Raw genomic sequence first — 16,922 nt, 5'->3', positions numbered from 1 at the left:
AACTCAACGGCACCAAAGGACTGTAATAGGCAGGAATTCAAGAATTTGTTACTGTAAAGTGAGGATCAAGGAAGAAGTCAGTGGTAATTATGAAAGAAGAACTATGCCTAAAATAAGAATTGGATCAGAGAAGAATACCAAAATCATCGAATTAGTATCTGCAAAAGTATTTCTCAGTTCAAAGAGGATGTACTTAAATCCAATTTAATATAAAATCTTGAATAAATGACTCAGTCTTGATGGGTTTGACTTAAAGATATGTTTCGTGGTCCTTAATGTTCAGTAGAAATTGGCAAGAGAGTGGGATGGGAATTGCTTAAAGAATTGGGGTAAAAGTGAGGAAAGAAAGGAGATGGAACTATGGTCACCTAATTCAAAGGAAGGGTAGGGCTACTGCTGTTGATGTCTTCGAGTCAGTTCTGACTCATAGCAGCCCTGTATAGCATTTCCAAAGAACAGCTGGTAGGTTTGAACAGCCAACCTGGTGGTTCACAGTCCAGTGCTTATCCTCCAGTTCCACACCAGGCTCAAGGGAAGGACTGTAAGATTATCGAACTGAAGGAGAAACTGCTGCCCTCAACATATAGCAGACCCAAGAATGTATTCCTTAGTGTCAGGATTTTCTGGGTGCTTGGATAACTCTATTACAGTTTAGGGCCACTAGTGAAGAATTGACTTGAGAAAGCTTATATGTTGTTACCTTTTCTAATGGCTAAATTTATCAATCCTTTGCTTTTCCCTGAATAAACTTCTGTAATTTAGAGTGAACTAAGGAGTCCTGATGTGGGCCTATATGATAAGCACTGGACCAACCACAATGCCAGTTGAAACGCTAAGTTCGGCAGTTCAAATTCACAGTTGCTCCTCGGAAACCCTGTACAAGTTTGCTATGAGTCAGAACTGACTCAGTGGCATTTAACAACACCAACATTCTCTTATTCTTATTGTTTTCCTTATTAGGGACTTGTCCTATCATTCCCATTCATTCTGGAGGATAGGTGGGTGATGAACATAAAACTTATAACAGAGGCTAAAAATAAATAGTTAATGTCAATTCTACTCAGAAGATTAAAAAAAAATCAGTCTTTTTTTTTTTCTTTCTGGATACTAATGTGATACATTTATTTTCAGCTGATTTTCATTTTCTCATGACTTTCTGTGTGGTGAAATAGTCTTGAAGAAGGTTAAGTAAGTGGAGCAAACAGTTTGACTTGAATCATTGTCAGCTTCATCTCTACGTTTATTCCTTTCCTTTCTATTTTTCATGAAAGTCTGCTTTTTATTAACTCAGGGCTTTCATGACCCTAAATGTTGTTAAGTGCCATTGAGTCCATTCAATTCCAATTCATAGCAACCCCATATAGGGATTCCGAGGAGCCACTGGTGGGTTTGAACCACCAACCTAGTCATTCAAGCTGACAATGAGGTCCTGTATCACACCAGAACTCCAAAATAGGTATCTTTCTTATTCAAAGGTTCTAATTCTAAAACCTTTACCAAGTTCATATACTTATTTTCATGCAATTATTCTCAGCTTACTTTCTTTAGTATGTTGTTGTTGTATGCTGTGGAGTCAGTTCTGACTCATAGCGATCCTGTACAGGGTTTCCGAGGCTGTAAATCTTTACGGGAGCAGAAAGCCTCATCTTTCTCCCATGGAACCGCTGGTAGCTTCGAACTGCTGACCTTGAGGTTCTCAGCCCGATTCGTAACCACTACGCTACCAGAGCTCCTTTAATATAACTACTTTTATTTTACAATACCTTTATATGAAGTAGTTGGCTAGTGAATGTTCCACATATACCCCCTCATAGTGTCATAAACTTTGAGAATAGAATTGAATGTTATATTTTCAGTAATAACAATCTAAGTTTCAAGATATGCTAAAAAGGAAATAGAATGAGGGATCCAAATTCATTTCTTTGTGATTAATATCTGGAAGATATTAAAATAATAATTGGAAACTAGATACCCAAAGGTAAATGGGAATATGTTAGCCTCCTGAGCTGAGTGAAAAAATGAAAAGGAAAATTGATTTTACTTCTCTTTTAGGAAATGAAGCAATGGGAATTAGTAGGATTCTAGACATGTGTAGAGGTAACAACTGAATAAAAACAAAACAAAACAAAACAAAATAGAAGCAAGATATTTGCATTATCTACCAGGGATTTGAAATCTAAGACAAGTTTATGCAAAAGTAGACTGTGATTACTTTACAATTGGTTGCTTTTAATAATGCACAATTACTTTGTGTTTAACATCAAAATGGGTTTCCTATGAAGAAATAAAGTATTTTCTTGCTTTCTAGAGCACAATATATAACAGAAACATTTTAATTTTAACTTCCTGCCACTCAGTGACAGTGACCCCTTCTGCCCTCTTCATTTTATAAATTATTGACAAAGCATCACGAAGAATCCAATTGTGCAACAGCTAATTGGCCCCTCTGGTCATTTCTCAACAGTCCTGAAAAGTTCATTGGTTTTAGATAAAGGCTTTCCCAGAGTAGCAGGCTCAAACATTCTCAGAGTTTGAACAAGTTCGTTTTCTTTATTTGCTTTTTAAATACATTTTGAGGCCAATCTTGGCAAAGAATTATGAGGTTGGGATGCTGCTTGCTAAGGAAAAAATGAGAACTAGAATTGGCATTTTGTATGGAATTACAATTGAAATACATACTCCAAAGCAAAAATACACATTAGATATTTGTAAAATTAGGACAAATGAAGGTCAATACAGATCAAATTAAAATGTTATGAATAAAGATTTATAGGTAGAATGTCTTCAGTTATATATTGTCATTAAATAGTATCTTTAAAAACATGGTTTAAGTCTTAATCTTGTTATATGAATTTTGGCTTTCAAAATGCATTATTTCTATGTATGCAGTAATTTTTTTCTTTTTTTGCTGTGAAGTGGTTGAGTATAAGGAAAAATACTTAAAGTTTTTATTACAAAAACAATAGAATATTATCCAGTCTTTTCTTAGAGCTATATTTCGCTTGAGAATTACAATGTCAAAGCCAACTCTTCCACATACTTCTAGCTTTCAATCACACTATGACTTCTGAGGAGTCCTGGTGTGGTGCTGTAGGATAAACACTGGACTACTAACTGTAAGGTCAGTGGCTCAAAGCCACAAGCTGCTCCTTGCAAACTCTATACAGAACCACTATGACCTCTGAAATGTGTCAGTCATTAACAAAAATAACAATGATCACTGAAATGTGTCACATTTTTGCATTTGCAAATGTGCCACAAAATTGCATTTCTTTAGCTATGAAGTTAGTAGCTCTTCCTGTTGTTGTTAATTGCCATCAAGTCGCTTCCGGATCATAGCAACCCAGTATAAGGTTTCCTTGGAGCAGCTGGTGAGCTTGAACCAACCGCATGGTTCAAACGGACCTTGCAGTCCAGCACATTAACCAGTAGTGCCATAGCAGGACTACAAAATGAAATTCAATTCAAGTGGATGGTTTGGATAGTTCATACTTTGGACTCATATAACACTCACAAGAGGACATTGACCCTGGTTTATAATGTATTCAAATTGGACAAACCACACTTACAGTTGACCATCTGTTTGTTTGTTTTTGACCCTTTTTTTTTTTTGTACATTTTATTAATAATAATGGTGTTCTGGTGTGGTGCTGTGGGTTAATGCACAGGACTGCATGATCTGTTTGAACCCCAACGTTAGCAATTCAAGCTTGCCAGCTACTCCTCAGAAGATGACACTTACCACCAACAACATTGTTAGTAATATGCACTACATAGAATGTTGTAGCACATCATTTGCTGATGTTACTATTCTCAGATGTTTGCTTCCTGATGTTTAAATATCAGATTCAGAAGGTATTATTAATCAAAGGAATCCTGATGTGGTGGGAGGAAAGTCATTGACTGCTTACCACAAGGTTAGCAGTTTAAATCCATCAAGTATTCCTCAGAAACCCTATACAGGGATGTTATGAATCAAAGGCACATAACAACAATGACAAACGTGATCAAAGGCAATATTAATGAAAACTAAAAGAGAGAGGCATTTCTTTCTTACTTCAGTAAGGTTCTGCTTAAGTCTGAACAAATTTCCAGCAGACTCATCAGAACAACACTTGATCATAAATCTGGAACTACCTGTATAGTCATCTAGTTGTTGTTGTTGTTAAGTGCTGTCGAGTCGATTCTGACCCATAGCGACCCTGTATAGGGTTTCCGAGGAGCAGCTTGTGAGCTTGAACTACCAACCTTGCAGTTCAAATGGCTTTGCAGTCTGGTGCATTAACCCACAGAATATGACTAAACTAGAAATGCAATTACCTGACAGGCTCTTTATGCATATATCTTGCTTACACTTTGTAGTGCTACTGCTAAGTTGTGGTGTTAGGGCGGGTGTGTGTTCAAAAAAGCAATTTTATCCAATTTCTTTAGTAATTTTCTGTTGTGAAGAATATTATTTGAATCCTGTTTACAAAAATGTCTCAGAGAGGCACTATTAAACGTTAGGACTTTTCAAGAACTTTCTGCTCATCTCAGTATAAAATAAATGTTTAGATTTTTTGCATTTTTTCCTGATTTATCTGCTTTAAGTTTTCCTAAAAGTCAACCTTTTGTTTTGAAAACTAGGCTAATTTCTGTTATCTGACAATGTTGTGCTGACATTCATAATGTTTTCAATTTCTGATACTTCATCTTACCATGTCCTGCTGCTATTCATAAGATTTTCAGTGGCTAAACATTCAGAAGTAGTCTTTCTTCCTTGTTGTTGTTGTCAGGTGCCATCGAGTCGGAACCGACTCATAGTGACCCCATGCACAGCAGAATGAAACAATGTCCAATCCTGGGCCAACCTCACTACTGCTGCCACACTGGATGCCATCAATGATGCCACCTGGCCAATCCATCTCGTTAGGGGTCTTCCTCTTTTTCTCTGACCCTCCATCTTACCCAGTATGACATCCTTCTCCGGCAACTGTTTCCTCCGGACAATATGTCCAAAGTATGAGAGACGAAGCTTAGCCATCCTGGCCTCCAAGGAGCACTCTGGCTGCACTTCTTCCAAAACAGATCTATTGGTTCTTTTGGCAGTCCATGGCACTTTCAGTATTCTCCTCCAACACTACAACTCAAAGGCATCAATTCTTCTACGATCTTCCTTATTCACTGTCAAGCTTTCGCATCCATATGAGGCTATTGAAAACACCATGGCCTGGGTCAGGTGCACCTTAGTCCTCAAGCTGACATCTCTGCTCTTCAATACTTTAAAAAGTTCCTCTGCAGCAGATTTGCCCAATGCAACACGTCGTCTAATCTCTTGACTGCTGCTTCTGCGAGTGTTGATAGTTGATCCAAGAAGAATGAAGTCCTTGACAACTTCAATCTTTTCTCCATTGATAAGAATGTTGTTTATTGGTCCAGTGGTGAGGATGTTTGTTTTCTTGACATTGAGATGTAATCCGTATCGAAGGCTGTGCTCTTTGATCTTCATCAGTAAATATTTCAAGTCCTTTTCACTTTCAGCAAGCAAGGTTGTATCATCTGCATATCGCAGGTTGTTAATGAGTCTTCCTCCAATCCTGATGCCACGTTTTTCTACATAGAACCCAGCTTCTCATATTATTTACTCAGCATACAGGTTGAATAAGTATGGTGAAAGAATACAACCCTGTCTCACACCTTTCCCAATTTTAAAACATTCAGTGTTCCCATGTTTTGTTTGAACAACTGCCTCTTGGTCCAGGTACAGATTTCTCAGAAGTACAATTAAGTGTTCTGGAATACTCATACTTCTCAATGTTGTCCATAGCTTGTCATGATCCACACAATCGAAAGCCTTTGCGTAGTTAATAAAGCATAGGTAAACATCCTTCTGATATTTTCTGCTTTCAGCCAAGATCCATCGGACATCAGCAATGATATCTCTCATTCCACGGCCTCTTCTGAATCCAGCTTGAACCTCTGGAAATTCTTTGTCAATGTATGATTGTAGCCATTTCTGTATTACCTTGAGCAAAACTTTACTCGCTTGAGATATCAAAGAGATTGTCCGATGATTTCCACATTCTATTGGGTCACCTCTCTTTGGAATGGGCATAAATATTGATCTCTTCCAAACAGTCTCTTCCAATCTTTCTTCCTAGTCTGTGTTAATCTGAATGCCCCGCTGAAACCTGTCCACTATGGGTGACCCACATGGTATTCAAAATACTGATGGCAGATGGCTTCCAGTATCACAGCAATGCTCAAAGCACCCCAGTACAACAATACAATGACATACAAGTGGTGAGTTACCTAACTAGATAGTCTAAATGTTTAAAACTACAGTATTTCACTCTGTAGGAATTCTGGTGTGGTACTGTAGTCAACCATTGGGCTATTAATCACAATATTGGCAATTCAAACCCACCACCCACTCTTGGTATAGCCTTTACAGGGTCACTATGAGTCAGATCCGACTAGACAGCTTGTAACAGCAGTCATGTAATGATATATACTCTAATACATTACTCAGCTAATTATTTTTGACATCTTCAATCTTTCCTTCATCATGATACTATTTACTGTTCCAGTGGTGAGGATTTTTGCTTTTTGTTTTGTTTACATTGAGGTGCACTCCAATGAGCAAATGATGCTACCTCCTAAGTGCAACCCACACTGAAGGCTGGGGTCTCTGATCTTTAAAAGTAAGGAATTTAAATCCTCTTCACTTTCAGCAAGTAAAATTGTATCATCTGCATATCACAGGTTGCTAATGAGTCTTCGTCCAATGAGAATGTCTCATTCTTCTTCAGAAAATCCAGTTTCTCTTGGATTACTTGCTCAGCATACAATTTAAATAAGTATGGTGAAAGAATACAACCCTGGTTCATGTATTAACTAATGTTAAACAATTCGTGTCCCCCTGGTCTATTTGAACAACTGCCTCTTGGTCTGCGTACAGGTTCCTTAGGAGCACAATTAAGCGCTCTGGAATATTCATTCTCTGTAATCTTATCCATAGCTTGACATTATCCACACAATCGAAAGCCTTTGCATAGTCAATAAGCACAGGTAAATATCTTTCTGGTATTCTTTGTTTTCAGCCAAGATCCATCTGATGTCAGCAGTGATATCCCTTATCCCATGCCCTCATCTAAATCTGACTTGAACCTCTAGCAGTTCCCTGTCAATGTACTCTTCCAGCCATTTTTGAATTATCATTTGCAAAATTTTACTTGCATGTGTATGAAGTGATATATTTTTTCAAATTAATTTGAACTCAAGATTGTGTTTATCTATTTCTACAAGCAGCAGAAAGAAAACTTCAACTGATGCCACCTCCTAAGTGTAACACCAACACCCAGATATAAATTCTGTTATTATTTTCCAGTAAAAGACACCAAAACTAAAAAAAAAAAAAAAGAAAGAAAGAAACCTAAACTTCTTGAGGCCAATTGAGTGCATGTCTTGAAATAATACAAAGTTCAGAAAATCTGGAATCTCTAGAAACAAAAGCACCAAACACGCTGTGTAAATTTTCGGAGCTGTATTAAACAATGTCAATTTGAAGGTGATACTACCAGTCATGCTGTGATGGTATGAACAGTAATTAATATATTTTATACGATGATGGCATGAAATATTGTTGCTGAAATGCTTATTAAATTTAATTGGAAAATTAATATTTCAATGAGCATGATCTTATAATAATCCTTAAAAGCGATCTCTACTAGTATAAATTATATACAAAGAGAATTGTAATATAAGAGAAATAGAATATTCAGAGCTCTGGTGGTACAGGGTTAGAAAAAGGTGGTACTTTTTTTCTAACCAAAAAAAGCTGTGGCTTGAACCCACCAGTCAGGGCACAGGAGGAACATGTGGCAGACTGCTTCTGTAATGATCACAGGGGTGAAAATCTTATAGGGTGCTTCTCTGTTTTACAAGGCCTCTATTGGAAAACCACTCAAGGGCAATGAGTTATGTTTGTTTTTAAAGATATAACAAAAATATGCAATGGGACATTCATTGATATGGAAAGTTTTTATTTCCTTTGTAAATTAACTATGTTTGAAAGTTGAGACCTACCACATGGTGTTGGTAACAAATACTGAAAATACCAGGGCCTACCAGAAGAACAAGGAGCTCTGGTAGCGTAGTGGTTACGGATCGGGCTGTGAACCGCCAGGTTAGCAAGTCAAAACTGCCAGCTGTTCCGTGAGAGAAAGGTGAGGCTTTCTGCTCCCATAAAGATTTACAGCCTCGGAAACCCTGTACAGGGTCGCTATGAGTTGGAACTGACTCCACGGCACATAACGACAACAACAACCAGAAGAACAGACAAATTTGTCTTGAAAGAAATACAACCAGATTGTTTCTTAGAAGCAAGGATTTTGAGATTTTTGACTCTCGTTCTTTAAACATCTTGATGGGGTCAACCTCTAGAGGACTTCATGCTTGGAAAAGTGGAGGGTCAGAGAAAATGAGTCAGTGAGATGGAGCGACACAACGGGAGCAGCAATGGGCTCAAATATGACAATGGTGAACATGGTGCAGGACTGGGTAGTATTGCATTCTGCTGTGCAGAGATCATTGTGAGTCAAAACAAACTTGAGAGATGGGCACGGGGTTCCTTGATTTATGTGAGATCGGAGCAGGAGCACAACTCTAAAAACACAGCTGCAGTCACCATGCTGAAGTAGGCAGTGGAATTAGAATTAGAGTCCCAGTATCAGCCAGCTCTGGTGTGTTACCAAGGGGGGGATTGATCTGCTTGTACAAGTTTGGAAAGGTACCATAGACGACACAAGAAATGTAATCTCAAAAAAAAAAATGTCCGACTACCTGAATAGAGCAGAAAATATAAAGAAATACTTGGACCAAGTAAAAGAAGATGGAAAGCATCACAAACAAATTAAAATAGAAGCGAATGCAACAGGTTTCAGTTATAAATCACTCTTTCAAGAATACCTTAATGAGATCGTTACTGAAGTTTGGATAGAAGTTGCTTATATAAGACAAACTCATGAGCTCTATAATTTTCTTTGATTTTTGTGAGCTGCTTACTAAAAGATCATGCAAAGTAAAAACTGTTCATCTTCTCACTTCTCTTTGTTTTTGGACAAAGGAAGTGGGAAATGTGAGCAAGTAATGCCCTAGAAAAAATAAGAGTCACTGAGGAATAATGGCATGCTATTGGAATTAGAATACTCTGCAATTCATAACCAGGAAATCAGGTTAAACAATGGATGGATTATTTAGATTGGAAGGAGACTTGATTATTTTAAGCACCCACAGGGTAAATTTTCCTTTGGATATTGTGATTTTGATTAAGACCATGTCATGAAACAACAGTGGACATTTTTCATACCAATCACACCAAAGAATATGATGCAAGTGGCCTAATTTGCACCATGTATTTATTTTTATTTTAAGTAAATGTTATTTTTTCTACTTTGATCAGATCATTTCTATAGTATCTTAGTCTATAAATAAACAAATTTTGACTGATTTATCAAAATCAAACAACAGCCAACTTGACTGCACCTAACAACAACAAGTTGAAATGGTTAAGGTTGTGTGTTAATTTGGCTGGGCCATGATTCTCTACTTTGGCAGCTATCATTCATTCATTCCCTATGATGATACTTACTATGAGCAGCCAAACAATTCAAAGGGAGTTTCTACAAGGGTGCAGCCTGAATTGAATCTGTATGGGCGTTTTGGCAAAGCTGTTTAGCTTTTTTCTCATTCTGGACTCTGAAGCTGGCTTGTCATCATCTGACCGTAAGTTTTTGATACTTGACCCAGTAACCTGTCAAGTTATCAGCTTATCTTGTTATTCATTAACATCTACGGCCTATGAGTCAGCAGCCTGACATTTTACCTGCTGCTCTTGAGTCCATCGGCCCCAACAGCTATGTGAGTCAGGAGAAACCTTTAGCCTAATGTCTTACCCATGGGTTGGAGACTTGCCAGGCTCTACAAGTATGTGAGACAAATTCTTAAATCTCTCTATAGGTGTACATATATAAGCTTCCTTGGTTTTGCTTCTTTAGAGAATCTAGCCTAAGAGATAAGTGCATTGATCACTATGAAATGTTACTAATTAATTTATTATATTTAAATATTCTATATATACATACATATAAACATGTCTTATTACATATAAATACATAAAAATATTCCTATTATATAGAGTTATTATTTTTTTTTCTCATGCAACACTCCAATTCTTGGTTCTACCCATACTGTCTTGACTAAACATTTGTGGCTATGAATCGGGCTGCAAACCTCAAGGTCAGCAGTTTGAAACTACCAGCTGTTCCACGGGAGAAAGATGAGGCGTTCCGCTCCCGTAAAGATTTACAGCCTTGGAAATCCTGTGCAGGATTGCTATGAGTCGGAACCGACTCCACGGCACACAGCCACCACCATACATATGTTTATGGGGGAGGGGGTGAGAATCGTGATGTGGTGCTGTGGCAGACTGCAAGGTCGGTTTAAACCTTAAGGTCAGTGGTTTAAACTCACCAGTGTCTCCTTGGAAACCCTATATAGGGTCGTTATGGGTCAGAACCAACTCAATGGCACTTAATAACTTAATACATATATACCAAAGTAAACCCAATAGTAACAAAATATCAAGCGTGAGCCTAGGACCCTAAACAAGGGGCATGGTAACTGCATGTTATGAGCACTGGCCTGTGAACCACGGTTCAAGCCGACCAGTTGCTCTGGGAGAAACATGAGGCTATCTGCTTCCCAAAGATTTAAAGCCTCGGAAAACCTATAGAGGGTCCCTATGAGTCACGGCCAACTCCATGCCATTTAACAACAACAACAACCCTAAATTAAGGCCTTAGTAATGGTTTAAATACATATTAATTGCTGTTGTTGTTAAGTATCCTAGAGTCTGTTATGGATCCATGGATGACCCTGTACAGGGTGGGTTTGAACCACCCAGCAGCTGGTATGTTTGAACCACCAACTGTGCAGTTCAAACTGACCTTGCAGTCCAGCACATTATCCTGCAGTACCACACCAGGGCATATTAATTAGATAAGAAAAAAGTCTATGTGAACTTGAGACATAATAAATAAGTAGAGACATTAACATTACACAATGTTCTAAGATAACAAATTAGCCAAATATCTTAAAACCCAGACCTAAGTACAATCCTAGGAGGAAAATTCTGTTGATATATTTAATAATTACAATAAAAAAGAAGCAATATGTAATGTTTTAATAATGTCAATGTTGTTATTCAGTTCTGTAGAGTCAGTACCAACTGATAGAGACTCTGTAAAGGGTTTCCAAGGAGTGGCTGGAAAGTTTGGACCACTGACCTTGCGGGTCAAACTGACCTTGTGGTCCAGTGCTTTATCTCTCAGCTCCATACCAGGACTTCTAGACAGTATGTCACAGGTCAGGTTAATATATCTAAAAGAAAATATGCAACGGGTACAAGCTCATCACTGAAGGATTAACCATGGCTTACATAGGACTAAAAGTTAATGTGAAAGGGGGCATGTTAAATATTGTTTATTTGCTACAATTTAGGCTTAATAATAAATTAGAAGTTTTGTATTGTGATCTGTGACTTGGCTTTAAAGGATTTTGAAATCCTCAGGACTTGTGTGTTGAAAAGAAATAATTTATGAATAGCCCAGATCTTGACTTTTCTAACACAGCATTTAAAAATTTATCCAATAACATTATTAAGACAATAGGAAGATAAAGGTGGAAAAGAAGCAATGATGATGATGAAACAAGGCAAAATAAATGGTGACAGTGTTTTGTACGATACTGTAGAATAAGCACTGGACTGCAAGGTCAGTTTGAACCACACAGGTTGGTGGGTCAAACTCACCAGGCACTCCTCGGACACCCTGTACAGGGTCCTTGTAAATCACTACTTTGATTGGAGGTTTTTGTTAAGGAGCGCTTAACAAGATATTACTGAGAAACTTGTCTTCAACAATCCACTGATGGCAAAGACATGCTTAAACACAGATTTAGGGGAATAAACGTGTGCATGTATGAACTTCTTCAGTCTCAAACTGATCAAATATGCAATCAAGTTGTATTGATAACTAATGGCGATTAGAATGCAAAGGTTGGAAACAAAGAGGAAGGATCAGTAGTTGGAAAATATGGCCTTGGTGACAGAAATGATGCTGGAGATCGCATGATAGAATTTTGCACAGCCAATGATTTGTTCATTGCAAATACCTTTTTTAAACAATATAAAAGACGACTATACACATGGATCTTACCAGATGGAATACACAGAAATCTAATTGAGTACATCTGTGGAAAGAGAAGATGGAAAAGCTCCATATCATCAGCCAAAACAAGACCAGGAACAGATTTTGAAACAGCCCATTAATTGCTCATATGCAAATTCAAACTGAAGCTGAAGAAAATGAAAACAAGTCCACAAGAGCCAAAACATGACCTTGAATATATCGTACCTGAATTTAGAGATCATCTGATTTGATACATTAAACATGAAAGACCGAAGACCAGTAGAGTTGTGGAATGATATCAAAAACATCCTACATGAAGAAAGCAAAAAAGTCATTAAGAAGACAAGAAAGAAGCAAAAGATCAAAATGGATGTCAGAAGAGACACTGAAACTTGCTCTCCAGTGTAGACATGCTAAGCAAATGGAAGAAATGAGGAGGTACAAGAGCTGAACAGAAAATGTCAAAGATCAGCTCAAGAAGACAAAGTCAAATATTATAACAAAATGTGCAAAGACTTGAAGATAAAAAACCAAAAGGGAAAACACACTGCACATTTCTCAAGCTGAGGGAACTGAAGAAAAATTTCAAACCTTGAGTTTAGTTATTGAAGGATTCTCTGGGCAAATTATTGACTGATGCAGAAAGAATCAAAAGAAGATGGAAGGACTACAGTGAGTCACTGAACCAACAAGAAATGGTCCATGTTCAACTATTTCAAGAGGTAGCATATGATCAAGAGCCAATGATCCTGAAGAAAGAAGTCCAAGCTACATAGAAGGCACTGGCAAAGAGCAAGGTACCAGGAACTGATGGAATGAAAATTGAAATCTTTCAACAAACTGATGAAGCAATGGAGGTACTCACTCATCTATGACAAGAAATTTGGAATACAACTAACCGGCCAACTTACGGGAAGAGATCCGTATTTGTGCCCATTCCAAAGAGAGGTGGCCCAAAAGAATGAGGAAATCATTAGACAATATAACGGATATCCCATGCGAGTAAAGTTTTACTAAAGGTAATAGAAAAATATCTGCAAATATACATTGACAGAGAACTTCCAGAGGTTCAAGCTGGTTTCAGAAGAGGACATAAAATGAAGAATATCATATGCTTTCTGTGTGACCTGTTTGGTGAGGATTTTCATGGGAAGTATTAACCTAGTTGGACTCCTAGTGTAGTAATACGGGATCAGCACTGGTCTGCAAACCACATGGTCAGCAGTTTGAACCTACCAGCTGCTCTAAGTAGGAACCTCATTGAAAAACAACAAAAACATTAAGCTGGTTAAGCACCAATTTTTAAACTGTAATAATAATCACAATGGCCTCAAGCACTGAAGAGTCAAAGTCTCACTCATTGTGTATTGTAGTGTCATATGTTTGATTATATAATTATAGTGTCGCGTTCAGATAGTTTGGGAACCTATCTAATCATTCCTATTTTTGGAAGCCAAGGAAGTTCTTTGTTATTACAGTGTTTTCTTCAACGGCACAAATGAGTCTTTAAGACCTAAGTGGCAAAGTCATAATGCCCATGCTTAATGCATACACAGAGAATAACCCAAATGAAGAAATATGAAAATTTTTCTATTGGTATTTTAAGAGACTTAAGGTATTTCAAAGAAGTATGCAAATCTATCATGCTGTGTGCCATTTAGCACATTTTATTATTTCACAGATTAGTACAATTTAGTGCTTAAACAGTGAAAATCTCTGTCAAAGTTGTTAAAATCCTCAGGCTTCAGTAGGCAGAATGCTGACATTAGCAGTTAGAGAATATGGACAACAGTAACCATAAATTAGAGAAACTACATACAGAAAGTCAAAGAGGTGATGAAACACAGATGTCCCCAAACATATGAATAATCCCATATATACACATTAAAATGTTTGGAAAAACTTTGTCCCCATTCATTTGGGTAATATAATTTTAGTCATCCCTGCCCCCTGTCAATAGTTAAAGAGGGCAATCCAGATAAAAATGTTTCTAAATACAGCATTGAAAACTTCTTCTTGTTTGGTTTTGTCTCTAGCTCTGTGTCTGTAACAGATAAAATTGAGAGATGGGTGTACACAGGCACAGAAGAGAAGGAAATGAGCTATTATATCTCTGCAATATATCCTAAGATTCTTCAAAGAGTTGTAATTAAAAAGAATGAAAGGGAGGAATGTTGAAGCCAGTTTAGTCTGTCTTTCATTGTTTCCTGAATCCATTGATCAGGCCAGCTTCCTACATTTGCAACCAACCTATGCAACAACACAGGACTACCCACATAGAAATTCCAGTGCTTAATACTCTGCTGTTGTCTTGAAATTATTAATAACTTTTTGAATAAGGGGCCACATATTTTTATTTTGTAGTTGTTATTATAGTTGTTAAGTACCATTGAGTCGGTTCCGACTCATTGCAATCCTGTGTAGTATTTCCAAGAAGCAGCTTGGGAGTTTGAACTACCAACCTTGTAATTCAAACTAATCTTGTGGTTCAGTGCTTATCCTACAGTGCCACATATAGCTGGCCTTACAGTTCAGTATTACATATCCTATAGAAGTCTCTGAGGCATGTACATCAACCACATCCTCTATACCAATGAGGTAGAAAGCAATGAGAGAAAGTAATTAATATAATAATTGTATATATAATTGATCTTTTAGGAATTATATATATATATACATATATGTCATTGTTAAGTGACATCGAATCAATTCTGACTCATAGCAACACTTTAAAGGATTTCCAAGGAGTGGGTGGTGGGTTTGAATCACTGAAGCTTTGATTATTAGTCAAGTGCTTGTCCTACAGCATTACAGCAGGACTCCTATATAAGGAATTGAAAAAAGAAATGAGAAAATACTTAGAGTCAAATGAAAATGAAAATGCAACACTCCAAAAGGTATGGGATGGAGTCAAGGCAGTGCTCAGAATTATAAATATATATATAGAAGGAGCTCTGGTAGTGTAGTGGTTACGTATTGGGTTGTGAACCATAAGGTCAGCAGTTTGAAACTACCAGCTGCTCCACGGGAGAAAGATGAAGCTTTCTGCTCCCGTAAAGATTTACAGCCTCAGAAACCCTGTACAGGGTCGCTATGGGTCGGAACTGACCCAACAGCACATAACAACAACAAATATATATATATATATATCTCAACAGCACATAACAACAACAAATATATATATATATATATCTCAACAGCACATAACAACAACAAATATATATATATATATATATAGAGAGAGAGAGAGAGAGAGAGAGAGTATGTCCTTGTGTGGCGCTGTGGGATGATGCACTCGACTGCAAGGTCAGTTTGAACTGCGAGGTCTGTGGTTCAAATTCACCAGCCACACCTTGGAAACCCTATACAGGATTGCTATAAGTCGAAACTGACTCAGCAGCACTTAAGGAGTCTTATGGAGTCACCTCACTCCCTATGTGTGTGTGTATGTGTGTGGGTGTGTGTGTACATATAGAGATAGATGTATAGCTCTGGTAGCATAGAGGTTACGAGTAGGGCTGCTAACCTCAATGTCAGTAGTTCGAAACAACCAGCTGTTCTTCAGGAGAAAAATGAGGCTTTCTGCTCCTGTAAGGATTTACAGCCTTGGAAACCCTATGCAGGATCACTATGAGTTGGAACCAATTCATAGCACATAACCACATAACCATCACCATATATATGTGTGTGTGTGTGTGAGGACTAAGGTATACCTGACCCAAGTCATGGTATTTTAAATAACCTCATATGCATGCAAAAGCTGGACAGTAACTAAGGAAGACCATAGAAGAATTGGTGCTTTTGAGTTATGGTGTTGGAGGAGAACATTGAAAGTGCCATGGGCTGCCAAAAGATCCAATAGATCCATTTTAGAAGAAGTGCAGCCAGAGTGCTCCTTGGAGGCCAAGATGGCCAAACTTTGTCTCTCATACTTCAGTCTTATCATCAGGAGAGACCAGTCACTGTAGAAGAATATCATGTTAGGTAAGGTGGAAGGTCAGAGAAAAAGAGGAAGACCCCCCAGTGAGATGGATTGGCCAAGTGGCAGCATCAATGGACTCAAACATGACAACAGTAGTGAGGTTGGCCCAGGATCCGGTCATGCTTTGTTCTGCTGTGTATAAGGTTGCTATGAGTCAGTACTGACTCGATGGCATCTAACAACAACAACAACAAATATATATGTGTGTATATGGGAGCTCTGGTAGCGTAGTGGTTACGAATCGGGCTGCGAGCCTTAAGGTCAGTGGTTCGAAACTACCAGCCGCTCCGCGGGAGAAAGATGAGGCTTTCTACTCCCGTAAAGATTTACACCCTTGGAAACCCTGTACAGGGTCGCTATGGGTCGGAACCGACTCGACGGCACTTAACAACAACAAATACATATATATATATATATATATATATAGAGAGAGAGAGAGAGAGAGAGAGAGAGAGATTGAGAGAGAGACAGAGAGAGAGAGAGACAGAGAGAGAGAGAGAGAGAGAGCGCACTGGTAGCCTAGTGGCTATGAATCGGGCTGCGAACCTTAAGACCAGCAGTTCGAAACTACCAGCCGCGCTACCGGAGAAAGATGAGGCGTTCTGGTCCCGTAAAGATTTACAGCCTCGGAAACCCCGTACAGGGATGCTATGGGTCGGAACCGACTCGAAGGCACTTAGCAACAACAACAACAACAACATATATATATA

At 38.1% G+C, this 16,922-nt stretch overlaps 1 pseudogene; it reads left to right on the top strand.

The window, feature by feature from the left end:
* Positions 1-14,408, top strand: part of LOC102811169 — a 32,057-nt pseudogene extending 17,649 nt beyond the window's left edge.
* Positions 14,409-16,922: the final 2,514 nt, after the last annotated feature.

The sequence above is a fragment of the Chrysochloris asiatica genome, unplaced genomic scaffold, assembly GCF_000296735.1.
Source record: "Chrysochloris asiatica unplaced genomic scaffold, ChrAsi1.0 scaffold00164, whole genome shotgun sequence".
Classification (NCBI taxonomy): Eukaryota; Metazoa; Chordata; class Mammalia; order Afrosoricida; family Chrysochloridae; genus Chrysochloris; species Chrysochloris asiatica.
This window is presented reverse-complemented; position numbering and strand designations above follow the sequence as displayed.